Below are 12,073 nucleotides of genomic sequence, written 5' to 3'. Positions count from 1 at the left end.
TCTTTTTCTCAGCAGAGATTTGAACATGTAGTAGAACATGAGCCTAATTATATTTGGTAACCGCAATGAGCTTAATCAGCCAGCAAACTTAGTTCTAATGAAGATATTTCTATCTTACAAAGATAAAAATAATATAAAATATTTATAGTGAAAGACTTTGTATTACAATGGGATTTTGCTATTTATAATTATTTTGGTTAAAAAAAATTCATATAGGAATATGGTATCAACTACCAATCATTACATATATATCTTACAATTTATAACAATATATAAATTATTTATATACAGTAGAATGAAGTACATTTATTCATACAGTGACCTTGTTTTATTATGAGTTATTAAACCTGTACTCATATAGGCAAACTACACATACCATTTATATGTAAACCTGCAATAAAGAACCAAAAGAAGATTGGCTGAACAGAAGCAGAAAATTGAATAATTTGGAAAAGAACACAGAATTATAGGGGAGGAGTTGAATTAAAAGGCAATTGAATTGTAAATAAAATGATGTAACTGTTAAATATGATGACACAAAGATTGCACACAGATGACACACTTTAAGATTAATGATGTAAGAGTGGTTATGGAAAAAGAAAAAAACTTTTCAAAAGAAGATTGGCTGAGAAATATGTGATATGTGATGCATGAAGCTTAGTGGCATATATAGTTTGCTTTCATGAATATTGGCTAATGCCAATGGAAAATTCCTGTCAGAAGGAAATCCATGTCTGAGTCACATTTTCACATGGAGTCAAACTGATATTCAAATACAGCAAACAGGTATTTAGCTTAAGCTTCAGAAAATTACCTTAATAAAACTGCAAGTTCCCAAGACGTGCTAAAATCTTGTATTAAAACAACTGAAAAGACCAAGGAAGAATAGCAGCATTGTGTCAGCATGTTTTTGTCTTGGCTCTCCAGCAAAGGCAAAATGATAGAATAGAGACAGGTTTATTTTCCTACCACTTTTCCTGAGACAGATTATATTAAGCTTTTAAAAAGGGCATGAAAAACCTGACGTTTCAAACAGGCCATGTGCTGAAATATTTTGTAAGCCTGCCATGCCATGACTGAAACTGGTTATTAAAAAAAATACTTCCCCAAAGCATCACTTCATTTGCATATCTTGTATTCTGATCATCATCATCATCATCATTATTATTATTTTTAATGTAAGCTGCTTTAAGTCATCACCAGCATCATCATCACCCAGCTTCATCCCAGAAGAAGCCCTTCATTGGGTCTCCCTTACTGCTAAGGTCATAAAGGAACAGGGACTATAAGTACAATTGACAGAATGAGAGCAGGTGAGGCACTGAAGGCATGAAGGAAGCCAATTCACTTAAAAGGAATTCTAAACTCAAATCTGGAGGAACTCAAAAGACAAATACAGATGTTTTGACAACTTTTGTATTGTTGTCAAACTCCACCTCCACCCCCACCCCATATACTCCCCATATAGACAGGGCTGAAAACAGGTAGGCAACTTTGAGTGCCAGATGATTATCTCTCCATGTCAAAAGATACAAGTTACTGGGATGGAAAAACTGAACTTTTATAAATAGATCTGGAATCAATAATCCAGATCACAAAAAAGGCTGGTCATTGATACTGTCTATACTAAAAGAAGAGTTCCTTTGCAGTTGAAGCATGGAATATGAAAAGTACAAACCAAGGGAATTTGAAATTCTTAAAGTGAAAAATATGTATATACCTGTGAAACATGGAGTTTGGGGGATGTGAGGCTAAATGTACGGGGGTGGGGGCACTTTAAGTATATTTTGCAAGAACTAGAATATGAAACTTAAGAATGGAGTGGCAATGATATTTAAAAATGACATCACTTAACATGTGCCTTGCTTATATATCCCAGTGAACAACAGGATAATAGTTATTAGAATTAGTGGATATAAAGAGAACAATACCCCCTCCCCTTCTGATTGTTAGCCGCCCTGAGTCTTCCGGGAATAGGGCGGCATACAAGTCAAATGAAACCTAAAACCTAAACTTAAACAATAATCTTTTTGCTAAGCATTTTGGAGTACAATCATCATATTTACTCAATTGGACAGGCCTGAAGGCCAACGAGATGAGGTGGTGTCTTTAATGCTTTCTGGGATTCATATGAGTCTATGGATCTTGATGAAGTGAATAGAATCTCTGTGAGGCAAGTTCTCTCCCTTCAGGCTAAATCCTGGTACAGCTTACCAAGGAAGAAATGAGGAGCTGGGTTTGTTGAATGCCTCTGAGTGAGAAGTGAAGTCACCAGGCTTAAAGATGAAATGGCACACCTCTTTCTCTCCTTCAACTCATTCATATTAGACACATATCACTACAGAACGACCACTATTTAAATTATCACTTTTGGGGAGAAAATTGTTAAATGGTAGGGCTGTAGCCACATGAGTTCTTGGGTGAAGACCCTTTTCAGTCTGGATTGAGGCTTCGGCATGAGATGAAAACTGTATTTGTTATTCTTGTTGATCACAGTGGGATTTAAGATTGTACTTGGTCTTGTTGGACTTCTTCCATTGTCTGTGATATATAGATGCTATGTTGTACTATCTACAAGGATTGAGAAAGGGACACCATTTTTCAGCGGCTGATCATTCTTGAGCAAGTGTTGCCAGAATTAGGGAGGAAAGAAAAGTTGAGCCCTTGATGAGTCCTTTATTGAATGCCCTATTGCACTGCCTTTTCTGTCGTACTATTTCACATCTACCTGAAGCCTTTTAGCAATAGCAATAGCAGTTAGACTTATATACCGCTTCATAGGGCTTTCAGCCCTCTCTAAGCTGTTTACAGAGTCAGCATATCGCCCCCACAGTCTGGGTCCTCATTTCACCCACCTCGGAAGGATGGAAGGCTGAGTCAACCTTGACCTGGTGAGATTAGAACCGCTGAACTGCAGATAACAGTCAGCTGAAGTGACCTGAAGTACTGCACCCTAACCACTGCGCCACCTCGGCTCTTTTCTGTCATACTATTTCACATCTACTTGAAGCTGTTGGAAAAAGTCATCCATTAGCATGTGATGATGTATCAGGATGCTGCTGAAACTCAGTAGTACGGTGAAAGAACACTAGACCTAATATCTGAAAAGAGTAAGTGTTTGGAAGAGAAGAAACAAATTCAGATCTAATAGTAACAAGATAAAGTGGTTTTTGATTCAGAAGCTATTCCATACTAGAATGATTCCCGATTTGATTTTGGATAGGGTTGCATTCCTCCTGAAATAATAGGTTTATTCCTTATTCCCTTGGTATGGGAGGGTTAACATTATTCATGCTTTTCATATTTATTTTGCTTCTAAGGAGCATTCATAATGAACTAGAAATTAGTGTAAGCAGAATGGTTAAGAATAGGAAAGGTTAAGATAAAACTACATATCATCATACTATCTAATTAACTTAGAAAGTAAATATAATAAGAATATAAGACTGTATCAAGCTTAGGCAAATTGTGCAGTGTATCTCTCTGACAATCAAAGATCAAAATAGTTAAAGCAGTGGATTTTCCAGTTGTAAAGTATTGTGAAAGTTGAACATTAAGAGAGGAAAAAAAAACATGCCTCTTCAAATTATCTGGAATCTGGAAATCTTTACTAAGAGTCTCATAGATTGCAAAAAGAACTATGCTTCCCAGACACAACAGTCCATTAGTAGAAACTGTACATGTACAATGTGGGTTATTATAGGCTTATGACAGAAAAAACTAATGCTTGGCAAGATTGACAAAAATAGAAGAAAGGAAAGATAACTGCAGGTAGTCACTGGACAAATTGGGCAATTGTCCATATAGTTACCAGAGTTTGGTATTGACCTCATAGCACCTAAATTACAAACTTCTCAAAAAAAACAAAAAACCCCAAGTACACTGGAACTTAGTAATAAAAAAATAACATTGAAGCCTCATCAGAGGGTTACTACCATTGATATCAAGAAATCTTCCTACATGATTTCCTTGATAATCTTTACAGGAGTCATTGTAGGGAGGAGGTGAGCCAAAATTGTTTACACTAAATATTAAAGTTTTAAAATAAAGAACGTGGTTTGTGACAATGTTCTTTACAGTATAGAGTTTCATCCAAGTTTCTAAGATGAAACATAAAATAAATTATTTCTTCAGGTTTAAAACTGACTCAATTAATAAATGATACAACAGAATGGAATATGAATGCTGTAAATTTATCTGCCAAAGCAGTGGTGAATAATATTGCAACACATCTTTGTGGGTGAATGGGTGATAATTGCTTGTTTGCTTAACACTATGCTTGGAACTCATGAGCTAAAGATTTACAATTGGGCAATTCATTTCACCTTCCGATCTAGAGCAACAAAGCTTATATGTTCATTTATATTTGTATTTTGTAAGCCTAAGCTTTATTTTTGTTATTGCTTGCTATTTATTTTATATCCCACACAATCACATTAAAATGGCCATACATTTATAATTGCCATAATGTGCAGTTTATAGAACTGAAACAGGAAAAGTACACTAAATCTATCTCAGATCTGAAGCACTATTTTCACTTCCGGTCTGAATCTGAAGCAGGAGAGGATAAAAAGCAAATACCCAATATATGAAGCCAAGATTTCACACATTCAGAACTGAATGTGAAGTGCACATCTTGACTTTGTATATTGAATATTTGATTTTTCTCTCCTCATTCTTCACAATCTATAATTACTGTATTTTTTGCACTATGACTCACTGGACCATAAGACACACATTAATTTTAGAGGAGGAAAACAAGAAAAAAAATCTGCCTCTGCCTCCCCGCATCCATCCGGTATTCATCTGGCTGGCATCCTTGCAGCAAACAGCCTAGTCAGCTTCAGCACATTATTGCAGCCCCAGCACGTGGCTCATCAGGTCTCTGCTCCATTGTGCCCACCACTAGTCAACTGAGCTGAGCTGCTGCCACTGCCAGGGAATGCTGGAGCCTTCGCTGCAAAGCTGATTGGTGATTGGATTGGTCACCCGGAATATTGCCAATCAGCTGTACTAGGTGGCAGGGATCGCCATTCGCCATCATTGTTCTCCATCACCGTTCTCCACCATTTGCCACGGCACCATCCCCCCTCCCCTCCACCGCAATATTCAGTCTATAAGACGCACAAATATTTCCGCCCACTTTTGTGATGGGGAGTGTGTCTTATAATGCGGAAGATGCAGTAATTCTAGGCTTTTCAGCTACCTTTCTGTTTCTCCCTTTCTCTCCATCCCCAGTTTTATTTTTCATTTTGCCCAATGGAAAGGATTCAATAGATTGCACCTGTGTTTGTTTGTTCATTCATTCATTGAATATCACCTTTTTATTAATAACTCAAGAGAGTGAACATACTTAATTCTTTTTGATTCTCCTATTTTCTTCGCAGCAACAAACCTACAAGGTAGATTGGGCTGAGAGAGAGTGACCTGTTTAAAGTCAGTTGGATTTAGATTAACCAGTAGACCAGCAGCCACCAGTCTTTTGGGCACCAGGGACCAGTTCCATGGAAAGAGATTTCTTTGCAGACTGGAGGGGGCATGGTTTTGTGTGCTGTCTGCATCCCAAGGATGGGCTTCACTTATTTGCATGAGCCAGTTTCTGGCATGCCACAGACTGATTGCTGTCTATGAACTGGGGGGAGGGCGGGACCCCTGCATTAGACCAAACTGGTTTTCTTTTTTTCTTTTTGCTTTTTTAAATTGTTGTCTTTATATTAGCCTAGTAAATGTATTCCTGTACAATAGTGCAAATTTTTGGAAAGTTACTGTTGTAATTATTCAGAACATAAGGAGGTCCGATAGATTAGATCAAAGATACATTTAGCCCAGCACTATATGCCCTATGGTGGTTAACTGGATGCATACTTTCTCAGCAATACTGCTATTTAAGGTATAGCCGGAGGAGATGCCTAGAGCACCGATGGAGGTCCGATAAGTCCGAATCGAACCGAGCAATGGTAACCACCAGCACCAAGGAATACACCAGGGCACTTAGGGCAGCGAAAAGATCTCACATAGCCACCTTGGTTGCGTCCGCTGAGTCCCGCCCAGCCGCCCTGTTTAGGATAACCCGCTCCCTACTAAATAAGAGGGAAGCGGGGGAACCCTTGCAGGGTAGAGCTGAGGATTATGCCCAATTCCTAGCGGACAAAATTGCTCGGTTTCGGTCGGACTTGGACTCCATCCCTGCAGTTCCAGCCGAGGCACAAGAGGATCAAGTAGACCATCTCTGGGTTGAGTTTCAGGATGTTGCCTCCGGGGATGTGGACAAGGCCATGAGGGCTGTAAGCGCCTCCACCTGTGTACTGGACCCGTGCCCCTCATGGCTGGTTACTAACAGCAGTGGGGTGACACGAGGCTGGATCCAGGCGGTTGTTACCGCCTCTCTTCGGGAGGGGAACTTCCCCGCCGCACTGAAAGCGGCGGTGGCGAGACCCCTCCTAAAGAAGCCATCTCTGGATCCAGCTGTTCTTAATAACTATCGCCCAATCTCCAACCTTCCCTTCCTTGGGAAGGTTGTTGAGAAGGTGGTGGCCTTCCAGCTCCAGCGGTCCTTGGAGGAAGCAAACTATCTCGACCCCTTCCAGTCAGGCTTCAGACCCGGTTACAGCACAGAAACCGCTTTGGTCGCATTGACCGATGATCTTTGGAGAGCCAGAGATGGAGGACATCCCTCCATCCTGGTTCTCCTTGACCTCTCAGCGGCGTTCGATACCATCGACCATGGTATCCTTCTGCGACGACTGCGGGAGGTGGGAGTGGGAGGCACCGTGTTGCGGTGGTTCTCCTCCTACCTCTCGGACAGGTCGCAGTCGGTGTTAGTGGGGGGGCAGAGATCGTCCCCTAGGCCCCTAACATATGGGGTGCCTCAGGGTTCGGTCTTATCCCCCCTACTATTCAACATCTACATGAAACCGCTGGGAGAGATCATCCGAAGGCACGGGATAAGATACCATCAATATGCGGACGATACCCAGTTGTATCTGTCCGCCCCGTGCCAACTCAATGAAGCGGCAGACGTGATGAACCGAGGCCTTGAGGCCGTTATGGACTGGATGAAGGCTAACAAGCTTGTACTCAACCCAGAAAAGACCGAGTGGCTGTTGTGCTTCCCTCCCAAAGATTCAACCAATATTCCATCACTCAGGCTGGGGGGTCAAATTTTACACCCCTCAGAGAGGGTTCGCAACTTGGGAGTCCTCCTGGATCCACAGCTATCTTTCGACCACCAACTGACGGCTGTGACCAGGGGGGCATTCGCCCAGGTTCGCCTGGTGCGCCAGTTGCGACCCTACCTGAATCGGGAGGCTCTCACAACAGTCACTCGGGCCCTTGTGACCTCTAGGCTGGAATACTGCAATGTGCTCTACATGGGGCTGCCCTTGAAGAGCATCCGGCAACTTCAGCTAGTCCAGAACGCGGCCGCGCGAGTGATTGTGGGTGCACCTCGGTTCACCCACATAACACCTATCCTCCGCGAGCTGCGCTGGCTACCTGTCGATCTCCGGATGCGCTTCAAGGTGCTATTAGTCACCCATAAAGCCCTGCATGGTAGTGGATCTGCGTACTTGAGAGACCGCCTTCTGCCAATTACCTCCCTGCGACCAATTAGATCTCATAGATTGGGCCTCCTCCGAACTCCATCGGCCAGCCAGTGTCGGCTGGCAACTACAAGGAGGAGGGCCTTCTCAGTAGTAGCCCCGACCCTTTGGAACGAACTCCCCGTGGAGATTCGTACCCTCACCACCGTCCAGGCCTTCCGCACAGCCCTCAAGAACTGGCTAGCCCGTCAGGCCTGGGTAAAGATAGCCGCCCCTCCCGAATGATGAATGAATGTTGCTTATTATTTTTATTATATGTGTCTACGTCATTGTCTGTATCCCCCTTCCTGATTTTATGTGAGCCGCCCTGAGTCCCCTCAGGGAAAAGGGCGGCCTACAAATGTTAATAAACATTCCAAACATTCCAAACATATTGCCTATGATGCACTGACAGTCTAAATTTCTATGAATTTAACCACTCTGCTTTATAATTGTATGAATTGATGGCTAGGACCTTATTTGATGCCAGTGAATTCCACATATTGATTATAAATTAGATAAAGAAAGACAAAAGTAATTTATTTGATGTTGGGTAGAAGAAATTTATTTGATGTTGGGCAGAGAATAAATGTTACATTCACTATTATTTTTGTATTTTATTATGTTATATACATGCTTTGTGAATTGTGTACTGTATCAATAACTGTTAAATATTTTATTCTTTTTGATGATATGATCTTATAACATTGAATAATAAAATAAGAAGCTGATCTGTTTCATTACTATGAGTTGACAATTATATAGACTGAAATAGTTATAGAATCTTTTTCATTGTAAGTTCTGAGTTCATAGGAGCTGCTTGTTAAATAAGCAAACAATAATTATTATTCTCTAAGAAAAAGACAAAGTTGCAATTAAAATTTGCAACTGTATATTGTATTCATTAACACATGTTGGAAGAAGATGCATTAAATTATGTCAAATTATTTATTTCAGTCTATAGAAGCATTTAAGGGATTGTGTATGGGGTTATTTCTATAATTCAGCCAATTAGAGAGGAAGTTACCTGATATCAAGACAGACCTCTAGCTTATATTTATCATTATTAAACATGCAATAATATATACAAGGGCTGTTATTTTAAGCTATCTTTATAACATGACCCTTGTTGTTTCTAACTGTAACATGTTATGATTTGCTTCCTATAAAATTCTTAAAGCCTTAAAAGTATTATTTCTCCTTAAAAGTTATTTTCCCATGCACTCTTTTGGATGTTGGTGCAAGAAGCAAAGGTTAACAGGACTTGCATACCATTTATAAATGTATAAAAAGGGAATCAGTTTTTTAACTACTGCATGACAAGTAACAAAAAACAAAACTATCTATGCACAGCAGAGTTCCACCAATTTACATTGGCAATATTAACAGTATTTGTCATATTGCTGCACCTAGCATTTTTTCAGTTTAGAACTACTAATTTTAACACAATATTAAGAATATGTGATCAATGATGTAGTTTGAAAATAAATAATTTTACAACATAACAAATAAGCATATTTGTCACAGTATGTTCACGCTATGATAGATAAAACCTGTCCAGTCCTACCTAAAGTTTGCCACTATAATGCATACTTACTAAAGAATGTGTCAAACGACCAGATGTTTTTCTTTTTGGGGATCACTGTAAATAATGCATCAAGACCTGCCATCATATAGAACATTTTGCTTAAGAAATAAACCAATACTGTATATAAATTGAGTTTTTAAAGATACTGTAGTCTCACTCCAAACAAAATGGTGATGTGAAAAACATTTCAAATTAAAAATACTTAAAATTCAGAACAAGAAATAATCCAAACATCTGTTTCAAACTTGGGACAGAGCATTTCAAACTTAAAACATTTTGAATTTCAATCACTTTCTATTGAGAATGTAGCCTTTTAATGTCTGTTTTTTTAAAGTTTAAGACAGTTGCTGCAACTATTTAAATGATGTTCCAAGGTTAATGTAACCATGTTTTGAGTACAGTATAATCAAAACATTTCCAGAATCCTTAAAATGTAGGGCTTTGAACTTGAAACATTTTGAATTTGAAACATTTTGCATACTTCTAAGAAAGGTTTTTTTCTTGATCCACATATCTACAAAGCAGAGTTATGTGGTTGATGGTCTATAAAAATATCACAAAGTCCTGGAAAAGTAAATGCAACTGGATTCATTCCTTGTGAAAATCCTGAAAAGGAAGTAGATTAGTTCATCCATAAACTTTTGACCTTCTTATGTATGGCAGTCTAGGCATACCTAGTATTCATCAACACCAGACACTGAAAGCCTATAGAAATTATTTAATCTTAAATCCTTTTTTAGTGTGCTATGAAATATATGAACCATTACAAATGTCTTGTAATGTCTGCATGGGGAAATAGAATGCACAAAGCACTATTTGGGTAGTCACACCAAAATTACGAGCAGTAAAAAAAAAACTTGTAAAAAAAGATGTTAAGCCATTGAAATCAATTATCTAAGACATGCATTTTTCTCTTAAGACCCAAGAGAGCAGGAAGGAGGAGATGACGGGATTTTGTCTTTCAAACTGCTATTGACCTATAAACTGCTTAAGGGAATAGAGGTGAATAACATTTCAGGGGTAAGACATTTATGTGGGGGGAAATCTAAATATTTTTATGTCTGAAATAAGGTATTCAAATGGATAATCTGAACTGGTCTTTCATCAAATCAACACTGAAAACATATAGTTCTTCAGTTTGATGTACTATGCATAATATTATTTATTTTAATGCTGTGATAAGTAAAAAAAATGCTGTTTTACTTCCAGAACTATTGTTTTGTTCTAGATTTGGAATTCTATATCCTCTGGTATGTTTACAGTAATTCAGATCCATGGTTTAATAACAAACCTTCACAATTGGTGATAGTGAGATCTATCAAAAACATAATTCACTGCCACTTCATTACAATAGTTCCTAAATCTCACATTTCACTTCTGGCTCAAATTGACTATGCAGAATCTCAAATAAAAAGGAAATAAGTTTATAACATTGTGTGTGTGTGTGTGTGTGTGTAAAATGCTATAAGTTTATTTCCTGCGTGTCTTTTTGTGTCTGTGTGTGTGTGTGTGTGTGTGTGTGTGTAAAACCACACACCAATGGTGGGTTCCTACCAGTTCGGCCCAGTTTGGCCAAACCAGTAGTGGTTTGGCAACCTGGGTCGCTGAAACCGGCAGCGACTCAGGCCTGCCACGCCCCCAAATCAGTTCCCTGGGCGGCCGCCAGTGGCGCTGCCATCTTGTTTTTCAGTTCTGTGCATGCACAGAACAATTTTAATTGCATTGATCCTGCGCGCACTCAAAGCACGCGTGCAAAGCACACAGACAAGTGCCGGAACCCACCCCTGACACACACACATCCATATTTAAAAATAAACATTACGGGCAGCCCTCGACTTACAACCATAATCAGAACCAGGACTTCTGTCCCTAAGCAATGGGGTCATTAATGAGTCATCACGTGACCTTACATTTGCTGCAAGAACTATTTTCCTAGACATGTAAAGAGACTGAGATTCTGGATTCATGCATTCAGCTTGGATTGTTTAAATCTTGTCTGTTGACACTGATCCTGGGTTCAGGCTGATAGACTCACCTGAAATTGTGAAAACAGCTTTTCAAAATAGCTTCTCAAGGTCCTTGTTCATTCATAAAACAGCTCTTATGGGAGATTATAACCAGTTTAGAGCACTATTTTGCCAGAATGCTACCTATTACTCTTACCATATCATATCTGCATTCTTTGTTTTGTCTTTTTTCTACACAACTGAGCAGTTGCAAAAAAATGTATTGAGCCAAGCTTATGGGGATCGTTTTTCAGAAGCATTCTGGCATTAAAAGGTTTCTAACTTTAAAAAAAAATAAAAATCGTGCATTCCAACCACTCTTGAGAGCATCAAGAGGGGTTGTAGGAACACCTTCTTACCAACATGCTGATAAGTGTTAATCCATAAACCACAGTTTACCAATCCTAGCAACAGGATTCACACAACACACAAAAGTCCAATTCAAGCAAACCACATTTAGCTTAGCAGTATGCATGAACCCAACCAGAGTATTACTTTTAATGTTGCCCCTATTCACACAATCTAGACTGCTACACTGTGGGATAATGAAGTTGGGGTTGCTGTTTATTTCTGGGGAAAGTAGCTTCTATTGTGCAGAAATACTTCCCACTCCCACTTACCCAGATATAGCTCATCTTATCCTTTCTTTATTTACTGCCCCAAAGGGGAGTAAATGTTTTACAGATCCAGAAACCTGCAAAGAGATGGGCTCATGCTCATTCATTTATTCCCCCATTCACAGTTTGCTCAAAAGCATCCATATCAGTATTCCAAGTATCTGGCTAATTGAGCATTTCAGGAACTTGGCAGTATCCATAGGTAGCTTCAGCATCCCAGGCCCTTAGCATACAAAAAATTGTGCCTAGCAGAAAAAGAACAAGCAGATAAGGAAGCAGGAA

The 12,073-nt window shown here is 39.4% G+C and overlaps 1 protein-coding gene across 2 annotated transcripts in view; it reads right to left on the bottom strand.

The window, feature by feature from the left end:
* KCTD1 (potassium channel tetramerization domain containing 1) overlaps window positions 1–12,073 on the bottom strand; it is a 127,048-nt gene that overhangs the window by 88,070 nt on the left and 26,905 nt on the right. The gene's annotated exons all lie outside the window — the stretch shown is intronic.

This window comes from Thamnophis sirtalis, unplaced genomic scaffold, assembly GCF_051295495.1.
Source record: "Thamnophis sirtalis isolate CommonGarterSnake01/CBP01778 unplaced genomic scaffold, rThaSir2_p1.2 scaffold_2, whole genome shotgun sequence".
In the NCBI taxonomy this organism is placed as follows: domain Eukaryota; kingdom Metazoa; phylum Chordata; class Lepidosauria; order Squamata; family Natricidae; genus Thamnophis; species Thamnophis sirtalis.
This window is presented reverse-complemented; position numbering and strand designations above follow the sequence as displayed.